Source organism: Nelumbo lutea, chromosome 6, assembly GCF_056320005.1.
Source record: "Nelumbo lutea isolate HS-2025 chromosome 6, American lotus-T2T, whole genome shotgun sequence".
NCBI lineage: Eukaryota > Viridiplantae > Streptophyta > Magnoliopsida > Proteales > Nelumbonaceae > Nelumbo > Nelumbo lutea.
The window spans coordinates 41928582-41946953 of record NC_142689.1 but is presented as its reverse complement, the minus strand read 5'-3'; the positions used below and the strand labels follow the sequence as shown (position 1 = coordinate 41946953).

Sequence of the window (18372 nt, the reverse complement as noted above, 5' to 3'; positions counted from 1 at the left end):
ATTCATTCAATTGCAACCGCCTTTTAGCCCCTGTGGCCTGAATGTCAAAATTTAAGAATTTAAGAGCCCAATAGGCCTTGTGTTCCAATTCAACTGGTAAATGGCATGCTTTACCAAAGACCAATCTGTAGGGGGACATGCCAATAGGTGTCTTAAATGCAGTTCTGTATGCCCATAATACATCATCTAATTTGATGGACCAATCTTTTCTGGTGGATGCTACGGTCTTTTCCAGAATTCTTTTGAGTTCCCTGTTAGCCAACTCCACTTGGCCACTGGTTTGAGGGTGATAAGGGGTAGCTAATTTATGTGTAATTCCATATTTCTGCATTAACCTCTCAAATTGGCTATTGCAGAAGTGAGTTCCCCTATCACTAATTATAGCTCGCGGAGTGCCAAATCGGGAGAATAGCTTCTTTAGGAAGTGTACTACCCTTCTTGAGTCATTTGTGGGTAAAGCCATGGCTTCTACCCATTTGGATACATAGTCAACTGCAACGAGGATGTACTTATTCCCAAAAGAATTCGGGAAAGGTCCCATGAAATCTATACCCCAAACATCAAAGATTTCACAGATTAAAATATTGGAAAGGGGCATTTCATTCCGTCGGGAAATGTTTCCCGATCTTTGGCATTTGTCACATGTGGACACATACCGATGGGCATCTTTGAAGAGTGTGGGCCAATAAAAACCTGATTGCAAAACCTTGGCTGCCGTGCGACTAGCTCCAAAATGACCTCCTGCTTCTTTATCATGGCAAAATTGGAGTACCGACTCCATCTCCTCCTCGGGGACACATCTCCTTATGATCTGATCTGCACACAATTTATACAAAAAGGGTTCCTCCCACAGATAGTATTTTACATCAGAAAAGAATTTCTTTTTCTGTTGATATGAAAGGTTAGGAGGAAGGACTTGTGCAGCTAGATAATTAGCAAAATCAGCATACCAAGGATATGAGTATTTCTGTATTGAGTACAACTGCTCATCCGGAAATTCTTCTCGAATGTTGCTGGTTATCTCCTCTTTTGAGCTTACCGTGTCCAACCGGGAGAGATGGTCAGCAGCCAGGTTTGCAGCACCCTTCAGGTCTCTAATCTCAATGTCAAACTCTTGCAATAAAAGGATCCACCTGATCAGTCTTGGTTTTGAGTTTTGCTTGGTAAGCAAGTGCCTTAATGCCGAGTGATCTGTGTGGACAACAACCTTGGATAATATCAGATATGAACGAAACTTATCAAGTGCAAATATTACTGCTAACAGCTCCTTTTCTGTGGTGGTGTAATTGAGTTGGGGTCCAGTCAAGGTTCTGCTAGCATAGTAAATTGGCTGAAAATGTTTGTTCATTCTTTGTCCTAAAACAGCTCCTATAGCAAAATCACTCGCATCACACATCAATTCAAATGGGAGGGTCCAATCTGGTGCTATCATGATAGGTGCATGGATCAATTTGTCTTTCAAGATGTTGAAAGCATGAAGACATTCAGTTGAAAATTCAAAAGGCACTTCTTTCTGAAGCAAGGTAGATAATGGCTTGGAAATTTTTGAGAAATCTTTAATAAACCTTCTATAGAATCCGACATGTCCTAAGAAACTTCTCAAAGAACGAATAGATGTTGGGGTTGGTAATTTTTCAATTGCCTCCACCTTGGCCCTGTCGACTTCTATACCTCTTTGAGAGATCTTGTGTCCAAGCACTATGCCTTCTTGCACCATAAAATGACATTTCTCCCAATTCAACACAAGATGTGTTTCTTTACATCTAGTAAGCACCTGTTCCAGATTATTCAAACATGCATCAAATGAAGAGCCAAAAACTGAAAAATCATCCATGAAGATCTCAATAAATTTTTCAACCATATCAGAAAATATAGACATCATACATCACTGAAAGGTTGCTGGGGCATTGCATAACCCAAAGGGCATCCTTCGGTATGCAAAGGTTCCATATGGGCAAGTAAAAGTGGTCTTTTCTTGATCTTCTGGTGCAATTGGTATCTGGTTATACCCTGAATATCCATCCAAGAAACAATAATACTCATGCCCGGCTAGCCTCTCCAACATTTGATCCATAAATGGGAGAGGGAAATGGTCCTTCCGGGTGGCTTCATTTAATTTTCTATAGTCAATACACACACGCCATCCGGTAATGGTTCTAGTAGGGATGAGTTCATTTTTCTCATTTGGAACAACAGTCGTACCCCCTTTTTTGGGCACAACTTGCACAGGGCTTACCCAAGAACTATCAGAAATAGGATAAATGATCCCAGCATCTAACAACTTAATTATTTCAGCCTTTACCACTTCTTTCATGTTGGGATTCAGGCGCCTTTGGGGCTGAACGGAAGGCTTGCTGTCCTCTTCCATCAAAATTCTGTGAGTGCAGATTGATGGATTAATGCCTTTGATATCTTCTACCTTCCAAGCTATAGCATTTTTGTGTTCCCGCAGCACTCTTAATAATTTTTCTCTTTGTAAGGGATTCAGTGCTGCGGAAATTATCACGGGGAGATCTGATGGTTCCTCAAGGAAAGCATACTCTAAATGGGATGGTAATTGCTTCAGTTCAAGGGTGGGGGGTTCTTGGGGTGATGGCTTACCTGATGGTCCGGGCAATTTTGCCTAAGTTCTCTAATTTGAGAAACCCCTTTCCCTTGAATTGAGGCTTATCATTCAGGTATGCTATCATGAGGTTTATTTTTTCATTTTCTGTTTCTTCAAGTTCTCCCTGCTGGAGGCAGAGTTCAAGAGGATCAGTTATTCTACTTACCTGGAAGCATTCATCAATTGTCAATTCAATGGCATCAATCATAAAACAAGAATCATCACTAGAGGGTGCATGTTTCATAGCATCAGACATTTTAAAAATTATCTCCTCATCTTGTATCCTAAGGCTGAGTTGTCCTTGTTGGACATCAATCATTGCTTTCCCGGTAGCCAGGAAAGGTCTCCCTAGGATAAGCGGGACCTCCACATCTTCTTGCATGTCTAACACAATGAAATCAACTGGAAAAATGAATTTGTCAACTTTAACTAACACATCTTCTATGATCCCCCTAGGATATCTAATGGATCTATCAGCCAATTGTAATGCCACTCTAGTGGGTTGGGGTTCATTCAACCCCAATTTCTTGAAGATAGAATATGGCATTAAATTGATGCTAGCTCCCAGGTCACATAAAGCTTTTTCAATTTTTAAACTGCCAATGGTACAAGGAATAGTGAAACTCCCTGGATCTTTGAGTTTCTGAGGCAGCTTGTTCAGAAGGATAGCAGAACATTCCTCATTTAATGCAACTGTAGCCACATCTCCCAGTTTCCTTTTGTTTGCCAATAATTCCTTCAAAAACCTTGCATAGTGTGGCATCTGGGCTAAAGCATCAGCAAAAGGAATATTAATATGTAAACTTTTAAATATTTCAAGAAACTTACCAAATTCCTTCTCCAATTTTTGTTGCTTCAGCCTGTTAGGGAATGGAACTTGTGGTTGTTGGTGCATCCCTTGTTGTGCTTCTGGTTGTTCCGTCTTCTGTTGTCTGGTTCCAAGGCTTGTTTCTGCCTTGGGTTCAGCCCAATTCTTCTTTTCTACCTCAGGCAACTCTTTTCCACTTCTTAAGGTAATAGCTTGCACCTGCTCTCGTGGATTCACTTCAGTGTTGCTTGGAAGAGTTCCCGGCAGTCTGGAAGAGATTAATTGTGCCAATTGCCCCACTTGGTTTTCCAGGTTTTTGATTGAGGCTTCCTGGTTCTGCAACCTAGTTTCTGCACCTGCTATAAATTTTGTCATCAGTTCCTCCAAATTGGATTTCGGTTCAGGCTGATGATAAGTCTGGTGGAACGGCTTGGAAATATGCTGATTTGGCCAGGACTGGTTTGAATGTCCCCTCCATCCTGGATGAAAAGTATGGTGACTCTGGTAACCCTGCTGTCTTGACGAATTGCTGACATAGTCAACTTGTTCAGTAGATGGTCTGAACTGATTGCCAACTTGGCAGTCTGTACTGATGTGGCCTCCCCCACACAATTCACAATTAAGAGACTGCACATGCATGGCAGCTATCTGCATTTCATCTATTTTTTTACTGAGTGCTCCTATTTGTGCAGCTAGTGCTGTATAAGTGTCAACATTATGCAAGCCTTGCTGCTTCCTAGTTTGAGTCCTTTCCGAATGCCATTGATAATTGTTGGCTGCCATTTCCTCAATAAGTGCATGGGCAACCTCAGGAGTTTTATTATTTATGGATCCTCCGGCTGCAGCATCTAATATGGTCTTATTTGAGTCAGTAAGACCATTATAGAAAGTCTGCACTTGCAGCCAAATGGGGAGGCCATGGTGAGGAACTCTCCTTAACAGCTCCTTGTATCGTTCCCATGACTCATATAAAGATTCCCCCTCTTGCTGGAAAAAAGTAGTGATGTCATTCCTCATTTTAGCAGTTTTAGAAGGGGGAAAATATTTAGAGAGAAAACGGCTGGCCATTTCGTCCCATGTGGCTATAGATCCTGCCGGTAATGAGTTCAACCAAGCTTTGGCTTTATCCTTCAAAGAAAATGGGAATAACCTCAGCCGGATGGCATCATCACTTACCCCATTGTGTTTGAAGGTGTCACAGATTTCCAAGAAGTTAGCAATATGGGCATTCGGATCCTCATGGGCCATACCACAAAACTGAACCGTATTTTGTATCACTTGGATTATGGCCGGTTTAATTTCGAAGTTATTGGCAGCAATAGTTGGCCTGATAATGCTGGAGACAGTCCCGGTGAGGGTAGGCTTGGCATAATCCATCATAGTTCTTTGTTCAGCCATTTCTTGTGCTTCTTGTCTGACTTGCTTAGCAACTCTCAAACGGACACGGAGAGTCCGTTCAATCTCTGGGTCGTAAAGGATCTCTTCCAGTTCAGGTCTGCTTGTCATAAACTGTTAAAGTCAAAGCAATAAAAATGCCAATATTCACAAAAGAAAATAAATAACTAATCCTATCACACTGAAAATGTAAAGTGAAGTATTGGAATACAAAACCTACATCCTATCATGAATAAATGAAGCCGATTATACTAAAAGCAGATTTAAACCAATCATCTTATTCAAGGTTCCTTTATCTACATCCATCGATTGCAACATCTGAATTCAGACCCAATTTAGATCTGAGTTCAGATCTACAAGTCTTTGGTATTGTTAGTCTAGAGAAATTAATAAATAATAATTCAGATCTGAGCTGGTTATCTCATACACACTCATTGGTATACACTACAATATACATCCATTAAGGTTGGAATCAATTCTGTGATGCTTTAGGGCTGAAATCAGATCTGATCTAAAAAAAAAAAAAAAAAAAAAAATTTAAAAGGATCTGAAATAAACTAAAACCAGTCCTGAGTTAGGCTTGGGTTAAAAACTCTACAATTGAAGCCCAAACCTGTATAGCTGATGCATATCAAACACTTGCTAAGACCTGAAAATTGGGTCTGCAATGTTTGGTATTGCAAGCTATTCGGCCCATACAACTTTTGTAGAAATCTGAAATCAGGTCTGCTAACTGTTGCACTATAGCAGCCCTGCTACAGATCTGAATGCTAAAAGAAATACTTGGAAAGTGCTAATTTTTCTTAAATATCTGAGGCATAACAATTATTCAATCCAAACATACACCTCCTTAGCTAATGTAGCTCGGTTACAAGTGGGTAAAGCCAAGAATTCAGTCCACCCAGAATTCATAGTATGCTCTGTATCAGTTCAGTCCTCACATCATATCAACTGCATTTCAGATTTGAATTTCTCTCATTCCTTGCTATCCATTCACCCTTGAGGCAGGTTGGATGTATCCTAGGGTGGATTGGGGTAGTGATGGCACCCAATTCACCTCAAACTTGCATCGGTTCAGATCTGAGTTCAGAGGAATTCAGATATGAACTGAGCAGATCTGTAACAGCAGAATTCAGATCTGAACTCAAGTCTGAGTTTGGATCTGAATTCTCAATTGCCTTACCTTCAGTTATTGCTACCAAATTGTTTTTGGGGAATAGCAGAAGTGCCCTAGGGTGAATTGGGGTGGTGATGACACCCAATTCCCCTCAAAATTTCATCAGTTCAGGTCTGAGTTCAGAGGAACTCAGATCTGAACTGTTGCAGATCTGCAATAGCAGAATTCAGATCTGAACTCAGATCTGAGTTCTGATCCGAATTCTCAATTGCTCCTCTGGTTGTTCAAAATATCTCCCCCTTTTTTTTATTATTTGTTTTTTTTTTCTTTTTGTAATGAAAGAAAAGAATAATAAAATCTGAAACACAAGCAACTCTTTTCGGTTGAGTGCTGCAGATCTGAAATCTGCTGATCTGAGTGCCGAATGCAACTCAGATCTGCAACACTCATGTTTATGTAAAATTTTTTTTTTTTTCTTTTTGAAGGGAACAACATCAAGATTGAATAGAAATCAAATATGCCTTTATTAAAATGAAACTGAAACCAAAAAAAAGAAAGTAATCTACTTAAGAAAGAAGAAACATAACTACAGTAGTACAGCAGTTGCAGTCCAAGCTGAAATGAAAAAGTTAGCAAATTAACCCAACTATGAATGCAATGCTGAATGAGATCAGATTAAGAATGCTCAATGTTTCCTAATATTGTTTCTCTAAGTCCCCGGCAACGGCGCCAAAAACTTGATGTGTGGCTCATTGTGACACTAGCAAGTGCACTAGCCGTTCAAGTAATAAAGTAGTGAGTGAAGTATCGTTCCCACGAGGATTTAGGAAACAATTACCAATACTAAATTGAACATTTCTTATCTGATCAACAAATAAATCAAAACTCTAATGAAAGCTAAGAAATCCTAAATTAAAATCTATCTAAATCATTGGTCCAATTGCCTTCAATTCAGGTTAGAAGAGTAAGCAGTAAATGTCAATCTCAGAATTCAGCAATCTATCAATTTGGATCATTCGAATGAATCATGATTGAGCCTTGGTTTGGTGAAACCCCAAGGTCATGAACAGCCTCTCTCAAGCGCATGTTCATCCTATGCATGAGTGACGGTTCTTCTATCTCTAGCAAGAATCTAATCCCCATGCATGCATTTCTTCAAACACTTCTAAGGCATCAATTCAAATCTGAATTGATCACCAACTGAATTGTGCAAGTTATCTCTAACCTTGCACTCAATTCAGTTCTTGAATAGTAGATCTGAATTCCTAGAGTCTCTCTCAAGCACTCTAGGAATTCCAAGCTGTAGATTAATTCGCCCAATCTGAAATTTGCAGATCTGAATTCTCTTTCAAGCAATTCAGATCTTGCAATCTCAGATCTGAGAATTCAGATCTGAGTTTTGAAGGTTAGTTGGCCGAATTGATCTGCAATCACACCCTTATTCAAGAAACTTCAAGTACAATGCATGATCATTTGAATGAATCAAAAAGAATTAGATTGCTGAACTGAAATTTTACAAGCTGAAATACATCAAGGAAGAATGGAAACAAGGAGAAAGAAGAAAGAACATATAACTAAGAAACTGAATTCAAATCAAAAGAGAATGAAACTACAAATGATTTATTACAAAAAATCTTTGAATCACAATCCCTCAATTCGAACTCACCTTCTTCTTCTAGCTTGCTTGTCTTGAACTTCCTTCAGCCCTTCTTCTTCTTCTTCCTTGCGCCTAGCCTTCTTCTCTTCTCTTCTCTCAAGGTGGCTGAACCTCTAAGAGTGGGAGAGCCTTTCTCTCAAGCAATTGAACAACTTTCTCCCCTCCTAGAGGCCTCCTTATATAGTTTTTCAAGGGGGCTCTTGCCCCTTCTTGAAGCCTCTAGAATGGGGTGTATTACACCCCTCATGAACCTTCTAGAGTGCTCCCTCCTTCTCTTCAAGAAACTCCTAGAAGTTGCCGCCCCTAGCTCCCTTTGGGCTGCTATTTGGGCTACAACTTAGCTTGCTTTTGAGCTCATGTGGGCTACACTCTAGGCTGTTATTTGGGCTAAAAATGGGCCTTCCTTGCTGGGCCGAATTCTCCTCATAGCTAGGCTTCTTCCCTTGGATTTTCCAAAGAGTTTCACTTGCTCTTCTTGGGCCGAATGAAATTCTCTTGCTCTCATGGCTGGGCCGGGCTGAACTTGATAAATTTTTGGGTTTTCTTTTCTTGCTTTTGCCTTCTTTTTGTTGATTTGGCTCCCCCTGAAATCTTTCTTGCAATCAAGCTAAAATACGGCAAAAATTTAATTAAACCATTATAAAATTTCATGCAAAAACCTCATAAAATATAGATAAATTGTAAGTTCATCAAATACCCCCACACTTAAGCTTTTGCTTGTCCTCAAGCAAAGACATCAGCCATAAACTTAACATTCCCCCCTTCTGTTCTCACCATTTACCTGGTGAACTTTTTAAGATAGAAATGCATTGAGTAGTCGGGGAACTTTTGTAAGTGCTTAACTCTTATTCTTGTAAATTACCATTTAAGATATGTATCAGATCCGAGGAAAGGAGAATATGAATTTCATCATAGTCTAGCCTTCACTCCTAATTCATATATAAATCAGCTCTTTAATTGTCAAGGTTAATAATCAAATTTTACTGAGTTTCACATCTGTAACTAAATCTCAATGAGAGTTCAACTTTAGAGTGCCCCTTTGAACCTCGATTGTCACCACAATTACTTATTTCTATGGGTGAGTGCATTTTATGCTCCATCTCACCCTTTTTTTTTTTTTTTTTTTTTCTTTTTTTTCTTTTCGGTGTGAGTGCATTTTATGCTCCATCTCACCCTTTTTTTTTTTTTTTTTTTTTTTTTTTTTTTGGTGTGAGTGCATCTTATGCTCCATCTCACACTGGTCACTTGTTTGAGGTAGGTAAATAGGACTCATGTTCTAAGCTGCTAGTTTTACTATTCAGCTCAGAATAGCGGAGTCAATTTGGGCTTTTGTCCTTCTTTGCAATTATTGAACCTCAAGAATTAGCACTTCAGATGTGCACTAGCTCTCTTGACCATTAACAATGAAATCAAGGGCTTCCATACACATGAAGGAAGTTAGGGCTAGTCATGCTGAAAGGCATATTCAGCTCCCCTTTTCTCCTGCATAAATCAAATTGGGTCATTCACAAGAATAAAAACTTAACAAGTACATCAGTCTCCCTCAACTCATTGAATTCCTTCTTAAAAAAAATCATCAAATAAATAGTAATGAACTTGAGGGGTTCCAGTCTTTTTTTTTTTTTTTTTTTTTTTTTTTTTGTGATGTCATTGCTTGCATATGTGTGTTGGGGTGCATGAGGTGCATGGTTTCAACCCCCATACCCTAGCCTCGGGCTCACTCCCCCACACTTGAGATGAACATTGTCCTCAATGTTCGTAGTGTTAGGGAGTCACACTTGCTAGAGCAAACTGAAGAAAAGAAAATGATGAACTGAGTCCTTAAAGAATTGGAATTTTGAGAAAAAGATCTTTATTTTACTAACTAATATTCTAAAAAGATAAATGACAAAAAGATTCCTTAACTTGTTCATGAGCAGGCATAAGAGATTATTGGTTATCTAGATAAACAGTGGATGGAGGGGGTACAGTACTGCCCATTAAATATGGTTTCAGGCGCTGACCATTTACTTTAAACGTGCCCTGAACTGGGTGGGTGAGTTCTATAGCCCCATGGGGAAAAACCTGTGAAATGGTAAAGGGTCCAGACCACCTGGATCTCAGCTTACCTGGAAACAAGCGGAGACGGGAATTATATAACAATACCTGTTGGCCTACATAAAAGTCCCGTCTCAGTAAGTTCTTATCATGCCAGTTTTTTATTCTTTCTTTATAAACTTTGGCATTCTCATAGGTGGTAAGTCTGAATTCATCCAATTCATTCAATTGCAACCGCCTTTTAGCCCCTGTGGCCTGAATGTCAAAATTTAAGAATTTAAGAGCCCAATAGGCCTTGTGTTCCAATTCAACTGGTAAATGGCATGCTTTACCAAAGACCAATCTGTAGGGGGACATGCCAATAGGTGTCTTAAATGCAGTTCTGTATGCCCATAATACATCATCTAATTTGATGGACCAATCTTTTCTGGTGGATGCTACGGTCTTTTCCAGAATTCTTTTGAGTTCCCTGTTAGCCAACTCCACTTGGCCACTGGTTTGAGGGTGATAAGGGGTAGCTAATTTATGTGTAATTCCATATTTCTGCATTAACCTCTCAAATTGGCTATTGCAGAAGTGAGTTCCCCTATCACTAATTATAGCTCGCGGAGTGCCAAATCGGGAGAATAGCTTCTTTAGGAAGTGTACTACCCTTCTTGAGTCATTTGTGGGTAAAGCCATGGCTTCTACCCATTTGGATACATAGTCAACTGCAACGAGGATGTACTTATTCCCAAAAGAATTCGGGAAAGGTCCCATGAAATCTATACCCCAAACATCAAAGATTTCACAGATTAAAATATTGGAAAGGGGCATTTCATTCCGTCGGGAAATGTTTCCCGATCTTTGGCATTTGTCACATGTGGACACATACCGATGGGCATCTTTGAAGAGTGTGGGCCAATAAAAACCTGATTGCAAAACCTTGGCTGCCGTGCGACTAGCTCCAAAATGACCTCCTGCTTCTTTATCATGGCAAAATTGGAGTACCGACTCCATCTCCTCCTCGGGGACACATCTCCTTATGATCTGATCTGCACACAATTTATACAAAAAGGGTTCCTCCCACAGATAGTATTTTACATCAGAAAAGAATTTCTTTTTCTGTTGATATGAAAGGTTAGGAGGAAGGACTTGTGCAGCTAGATAATTAGCAAAATCAGCATACCAAGGATATGAGTATTTCTGTATTGAGTACAACTGCTCATCCGGAAATTCTTCTCGAATGTTGCTGGTTATCTCCTCTTTTGAGCTTACCGTGTCCAACCGGGAGAGATGGTCAGCAGCCAGGTTTGCAGCACCCTTCAGGTCTCTAATCTCAATGTCAAACTCTTGCAATAAAAGGATCCACCTGATCAGTCTTGGTTTTGAGTTTTGCTTGGTAAGCAAGTGCCTTAATGCCGAGTGATCTGTGTGGACAACAACCTTGGATAATATCAGATATGAACGAAACTTATCAAGTGCAAATATTACTGCTAACAGCTCCTTTTCTGTGGTGGTGTAATTGAGTTGGGGTCCAGTCAAGGTTCTGCTAGCATAGTAAATTGGCTGAAAATGTTTGTTCATTCTTTGTCCTAAAACAGCTCCTATAGCAAAATCACTCGCATCACACATCAATTCAAATGGGAGGGTCCAATCTGGTGCTATCATGATAGGTGCATGGATCAATTTGTCTTTCAAGATGTTGAAAGCATGAAGACATTCAGTTGAAAATTCAAAAGGCACTTCTTTCTGAAGCAAGGTAGATAATGGCTTGGAAATTTTTGAGAAATCTTTAATAAACCTTCTATAGAATCCGACATGTCCTAAGAAACTTCTCAAAGAACGAATAGATGTTGGGGTTGGTAATTTTTCAATTGCCTCCACCTTGGCCCTGTCGACTTCTATACCTCTTTGAGAGATCTTGTGTCCAAGCACTATGCCTTCTTGCACCATAAAATGACATTTCTCCCAATTCAACACAAGATGTGTTTCTTTACATCTAGTAAGCACCTGTTCCAGATTATTCAAACATGCATCAAATGAAGAGCCAAAAACTGAAAAATCATCCATGAAGATCTCAATAAATTTTTCAACCATATCAGAAAATATAGACATCATACATCACTGAAAGGTTGCTGGGGCATTGCATAACCCAAAGGGCATCCTTCGGTATGCAAAGGTTCCATATGGGCAAGTAAAAGTGGTCTTTTCTTGATCTTCTGGTGCAATTGGTATCTGGTTATACCCTGAATATCCATCCAAGAAACAATAATACTCATGCCCGGCTAGCCTCTCCAACATTTGATCCATAAATGGGAGAGGGAAATGGTCCTTCCGGGTGGCTTCATTTAATTTTCTATAGTCAATACACACACGCCATCCGGTAATGGTTCTAGTAGGGATGAGTTCATTTTTCTCATTTGGAACAACAGTCGTACCCCCTTTTTTGGGCACAACTTGCACAGGGCTTACCCAAGAACTATCAGAAATAGGATAAATGATCCCAGCATCTAACAACTTAATTATTTCAGCCTTTACCACTTCTTTCATGAACTGCTTCAAGACTTTCTGCCGAGTAGAACGATTCTACTCTTCGTACATAGTTTTTAGACTGTCCAATATGTCCTTGGCCAGTTCGATCTGATCGAACTGCCTCTGTATTGGATTGTCCAGAGAAGCTATGATATAGCAGCGGGCCAGAGAGTTATTTTCCTCCCACTCAAGGTAGTCCCTTCTACGGGCCTCAGAAGCCCGATCACCCGAATGCTCCGGGGTAGGGTTTTTGGAAATTTTATCCTATTTTTTAGAAGTCAATACCAGCATGAGGTTATGGTACCAGTCAGCGTAATTAGGTCCTTTAAGTTTGTTGTCATCAAGAAGCTTGGCGAATTGTCCGTTAGCCATTTTCTGGTAAAATAGCAAGACATCAGTCCACAACCTAATTTGATTCATGTTATCTACATAGATAAGGATTTTTAATCTATGTCCCATTTCCATTTGTTCATCACCGGGATTTCCCTCCAATCTCAGTGATGGAGATAGCGACAATTATGTCTCATGGAAATGTGGGAAACCACATAGGGTGCATGGAGCTAACTATTTCAGCTGCATAACCCCACCTTTCTGTGAAGGATCATATCCACTCATCACATGAGCTTTCCCTTTGGCCTCTATCAAAAAAGGTTCATAGCCGTTTACGGGTAAACCTTCCTATCCAGTGAGTGCTCACCCATCATATTCGACCACGCCAAGGTACCGTGAGAGAGTTCCCATTTTCTGGTGAAGCCCCTCCCACATCGGTCTATGACGTCCCTATCATCATATGAAACAATCCAACAGATCCAACAGCAAATCGGTTGGCCCATTTTCTGGTGCTTCCCCTTATCACTTGAAGGACCCGTTTTCATGCTAATGACGGAAGGCCTTTAAAGAGTACATCATATGGATCTTCCTATCACATGCACTCATATTTTAGGAGGGAACAAGTTACGCCCTAGTTTTAGGTCAAACCTGAGTGGCTTCCATTGGCTTTCATAAAGCCAGATTTCTGGTGGCCCAATTCGGCTAGGGTTTTCGCACGTGTCCTTTTTAGGGGTGTGGGGCCCACCATGAAGGGAAGGTCATCCAATGACCATAAGGGACACCATGGCAATGATGTGCATTCAGTCATGGTGTGTGCAAGAGCCACTGTAGTATCTGCATGAGCCAAGTGCTTATGGCCCATGAATGCAGCACATCACACATCCATACATCACCTGTAGGAAGAATTGATCCAATCAATTAAATATCTGTAAAGCCCATTTTAAAGCCCATTTAATGTTCATAACATTAACAATTAATATTATCTAGGTATATGGGATGAATAGCAGTTAGCAGTTCGGCCCATATAGCTTGCATGCGAATGGTAGGCTTTTGTAGTTTTAATAATTTAAAATTGGGCCTTACAGGTTGGGCTGAATTAATACTTGCAATTAAACATCAATCCCTGACCCAAAAGTGGGAGAAATCAGGACTGAAATTAGTCCCATCAAACCCTAGATTCGGTCCAACTGATTTGGTCCAAATCTGGTTCGAATTGGTCTGGGTTTGATTTTTAATTCAAGAATTAATTCAAGATTAATGATCTGAAATTAAATAAAAAAGAAAAACATAAATCAGTCAAGTAGGGCTGTTTGCACACTCCATCCTACAAAATAGAGGTTAGTTCACAGTTTTACAGTTTCACAAATTGCAAATCACAAATAGCAATTTTCATATCTGTGAATTCTCCTTCTAGCGCCGCCAACTTCGATCCAAAAATAATACAGAAATAGAAAAACCTAATTTTCTATAATTATTACATCAGATAGAATCCTATACATTCAGTCTAAAAATAATAAAAAAAAATTGTTTACAGACCAAATGTAAAGAATAAACAAAAATCTGCAAATCGCAGATATCCATGTGTTAAGAATAAAAGATTTCGATCTCCATTGTATGAACAACCCAAAAAACCAAGAAAAATATAAAGAACCATTCCATATAAAATTCAGATTTATATAAAATTTAATTCTAGATCATTCACCCATATTTATGGGAACAATTTCACAAAAAACAAAAACTGCACAAATAGGGTAGAACGTCTTCTGCCCATTTGCGCAGGTTCAGATTTGAAAAATTTTGATTCAAGATTTGAACCATGGCTCCAATACCACTAAAGGAATGGAAAGATCCATCAAATGGACACCCGGATAAAGCGGAATGGAATGGGCGAATTTCAAAAATTTCCTTCCTTCCTACAATTGGGAATCACATTCCCTATTTTAGAAAACTAATTTTCAAGGATCAATCTTGAATCAAGAACCGAACCAGATCTGAACAAAACAGAAGGAGAGGGAAATACCTGATACGGAGAATTAGTATCCCCCAACGAAGGTGTTCACGTCCAGAAAAGTCACCAAAGACTGCTCCCACTGAAGATGTCACAGTGTAGGACGGAGCAGAATCAGCAACGTTCTTCACAAGAACAGGATCCTTTGCAAGAACCCATTGGAAGGCAGGTGAGCACAACTTCTTTTCAATTCTTTCACAAAGAACTAAAATCAAGAACGCTTCTTGATGACTCCCACGTGAGTGGAGATGAACTGCTAAGGGCGGCGGCGGCAGGGAGAAATTGGCACAGTCTTACTGTATGCTGATTTCTCTCTTCTGTGTTGAACTTGTATCTGAGATGAGTGTGTTTTGAGGTTGCCGCCCCCTCCTCTTTTTATAATCCTAAAGGGATTAGCTCCTAATCCCATTAGGAGATGTTTATCCCCTTAAGTGATAAGGTAAAGTCCTTATCTAATCTGCAGGTCATGATCAACCCTCCTAATTTGATTAGGAGTTTCCAATTTTGAATCATATTCAAATCTGAAATCTTACTGAGTGGATAGTGACTTTTCCTTATCCTTTAAGGCTGGTCCATATCTCAGATTCGCCCCATTCAAGCTAATCTAATTAGCCCAGCTCTTATTGGGCTTTCGATCCATTAAGTGTATGTGTTCACTTAAGCCTTCCAAATTGCTACCTAGTCGGGGTTTCTCTATATGGCATGGGACCCAAACATTGATCTACACATCAGCTACAAGGGTTCGGACCAGCCTCTGTCACAAAGCTTAGCCGAATTCACTGGAGAGCCCAGTGATCCCCTTAAGCCCATCATATGGACTCTATCGGCCCAACACTTACACTAAGTGGTCCTTGGGCCAAGCCACCTTGTAACACCCAAGGATTGTGGGCAGATGTAAGATTATCCCATCAGGTTTAACCCTCAATAGCCTTACACTTAACCTCTCAGCCCATAATGATTAAACACTACCCGACAAGGGAGGACCTCTCCCCCAACTGCTAGGTACAATGTTGCATTCTCCTCTTATATGGACCTCGGGGATTAAAACCTTTTGCAAACAATTTTGGAAACCTATATATATATTATATCGCATAAATATATATATTTTGCAAAACAAAATTTCAATGATTGAAATCAACTGCCAACAGTTTTGGTTTCCATCAAAGAGAGTGCATTTCCCCGATCATTACCTTTGTCTGACAAAGGGGCTGATCCTTTCATTATGATCACCAACTCAGATGGGTTCATGAACCATCTCAACATACCCAGGTTTTGACCCTCTCTAAGAGTCTCATTGATTGGCATATCAAAGATGGCTCAATCTGCCACCTAGTGTCATGCCATAATTGAGTCTAGGGGTCAGGTGTAACATTCCAGTTTTGCCCATTAATCGCCAAGGTCCAGGGCAATTTCTAGAATTCTGGTCCAGTTCAAGGTCTAGAACTTTCATGTTTTGAGTTTTGATAGACATTGACTGAATTGGGGTCAAAATCGAGCCTGAAGCATCTGGAACCGCACTATAGAAATTTCTAGATGAGAGAACTTTCTAGAGGAGAGAAATTTCTAGATGAGAGAACTTTCTAGATGGGAGAACTTTCTAGAGGAGGAAAGGGGTTGAGGAAAAGGCTATAAAAGAAGAAGAGAGCCAAGGGAAAAGGGGTCCAACATCTGATTTCAAATCTCCTTGAGCTTTTGTTCTAAGAGAGAAAAAGAGAGAGAGATAGGCGCAAGAGAGGAGAAGAGAGGAGGAACAAGCAACTTCAAGAGAAGAAGAAGCTGAATTCGAAGGGGGATAAAGCAATTGGAGATCAAGGTTTCATCCTCACTTGTTTTCTGCACCATTTGATAATCGAATTCAGCTAAGATTTATGTAATTTCTCCATCAAAATTTCTTTTCTTGCTGTAATCAAAGCTTGTTTTATGTAAATTCAATTCTGTAATTTGTTTTCTAAATTCATTCGAGTAAAGTAGATTCAATCTTGAAGTTTCTTGTTTGGAATTTAATTGTGGATTGTTGGTCGAACTGCTAGTCTGAAATCTCAGATCTGAAAATTCAGATCATGAATTTACAAGGTTTGAATTGCTATTTTCCAATATCAGATCTGTAAATTCAGATCATGGAATAGTGAGATCCGAACTGCTATTCTTTAAAATCAGATCTGTGATTTCAGATCATGAACTTGTAATACCTGAATTACTTGAGAAAGAATTCTGGTAGCTTTAATTCAGTCTGGCCGAATTGTTCCTCTTTCTTAGAATTCCTAGATTGCTTGAGAAGAATTGTAAGAATTCAGATCTGTCAATCAAGAGCTGAATTGAGTGCAAGTTAAGAAATAACTTGCACAATTCGGTTGGTGTTCATTCAACTGAGTTGATGATCATCCAACAGAAATGAAGCCCTAGAATTGCTAGATCTGAATGCATGCATGATGATTAGATCCTTGATAGAGATATAAGGACCATCACTCATGCATAGATTGAACATGCGCTCGAGAGAGGCTGTTCATTGCTTTGGAATTTCACCAAACCAAGGCTGAATCCTATTCTACTCGAATTGCCTAAAAAACTAGTTGTTGAATTTATTTTTCTATGCATCTTTAGCTTGTCTCCTCACTTGCATACAAGGTGTTTGGTCCAATGTATTAGAAATAGCTTTGTAGTTAGAATTTCGGATTTTCATTAGTTCTACATTTCGGCTGATTAGATAACAGTAGACTAATTTATTACTAGTAATTGCTATATAAGTCCTCGTGGAAACGATACTCTACTCACTACTCTATTACTTGAATGGCTAGTGCATTTGCTAGAAACTCCATTGCTGATCTAGTTAGTTCTCTTTCCTATTGGTGATCTACTTGATCTTTAATTTCTGATTTAGTCTCAGTAGTAGAGCTGCATTCTAGTTTGCATATTTCATAAAAATAGTGTGGATCAGGTCTATATACATTAACTGTCATTGCTAAATTCAGAAATCAGATCTGAGCACACTGGAAAAAAAATGATTTATGATCTTCGTTCCTGATTGCTGTTTTAGTCTCAGTAGTATAGTCTTGCATCTTTCATAAAATAATGTTCTAGTTTCAGGAGTGGAGTTGTGTTTTCTTTTATTCTATATACTTCATAAAATTGTGTGGTTCAGGTCTGCATACATTCACTGTCATTGCTGAAATCAGAATGCAGATTTGAGCACACATGAAAAAAATTTTAAGTCTGTTGTTCTAGTTTCAGTAGTGTAGCTGCATTCTAGTCTTGCATATTTGATAAAAAGGGTGTGGTTCAGATCTGTATACATTACTTTTCATTGTTGAAATCAGAATTCAGATCTGAATACATAGAAAAAGAAAACATACATAGCTGTTCTAATTCAGTAGTGTAGCTGGTAGATGTAGTTCTTCAGATCTGCACACACTCAATTATTGATTTAGGTAATCTTTTCTTTTAGTTCTGCACTGGTTAATTTGAATTCTCTTTCCGTTGTAGTAGGATTCAGATCTATATTTTCTAATATTTGTAGTATGATTTAGATCTGAATTTTCCTATTACTGCTTTGCCTAGTTCAGATCTAGTTAGTTTCAGTAGTTTCAGACTTTTCTTCTTTCCCCTTGCTGAATGCATCTAGGTTAGGTTGCTGTAGAATATAGATTATTAATTCTATAGGTTACTTGGATGAGTTGACAGATTTCAAATCTGATTTTCTGCTGTTATAGCTTCCATTTCTAATTTAATAGTGAAAGAATGATAGGATCCATCTAATGGATGCCAAGAAAGGTGCGGAATGGGGATGAATTTCAAAAAAAATTCCTACCTTTTTCCATATGGGAATAATATTCCCAAAATTTAGAATACATTATTCAAGGATCCTACTTGTACCATAAACAAACCAGATCTGAACCAAAAGGAA

At 39.2% G+C, this 18372-nt stretch overlaps 1 non-coding gene across 1 annotated transcript; it reads left to right on the top strand.

Annotated features, from left to right (window-relative positions):
• Window positions 1-4326: 4326 nt before the first annotated feature.
• LOC148848745 (small nucleolar RNA R71) lies at window positions 4327-4433 on the top strand. The gene has a single exon (XR_016101524.1). It is a non-coding gene; the product is annotated as a small nucleolar RNA R71 (small nucleolar RNA).
• Window positions 4434-18372: the final 13939 nt, after the last annotated feature.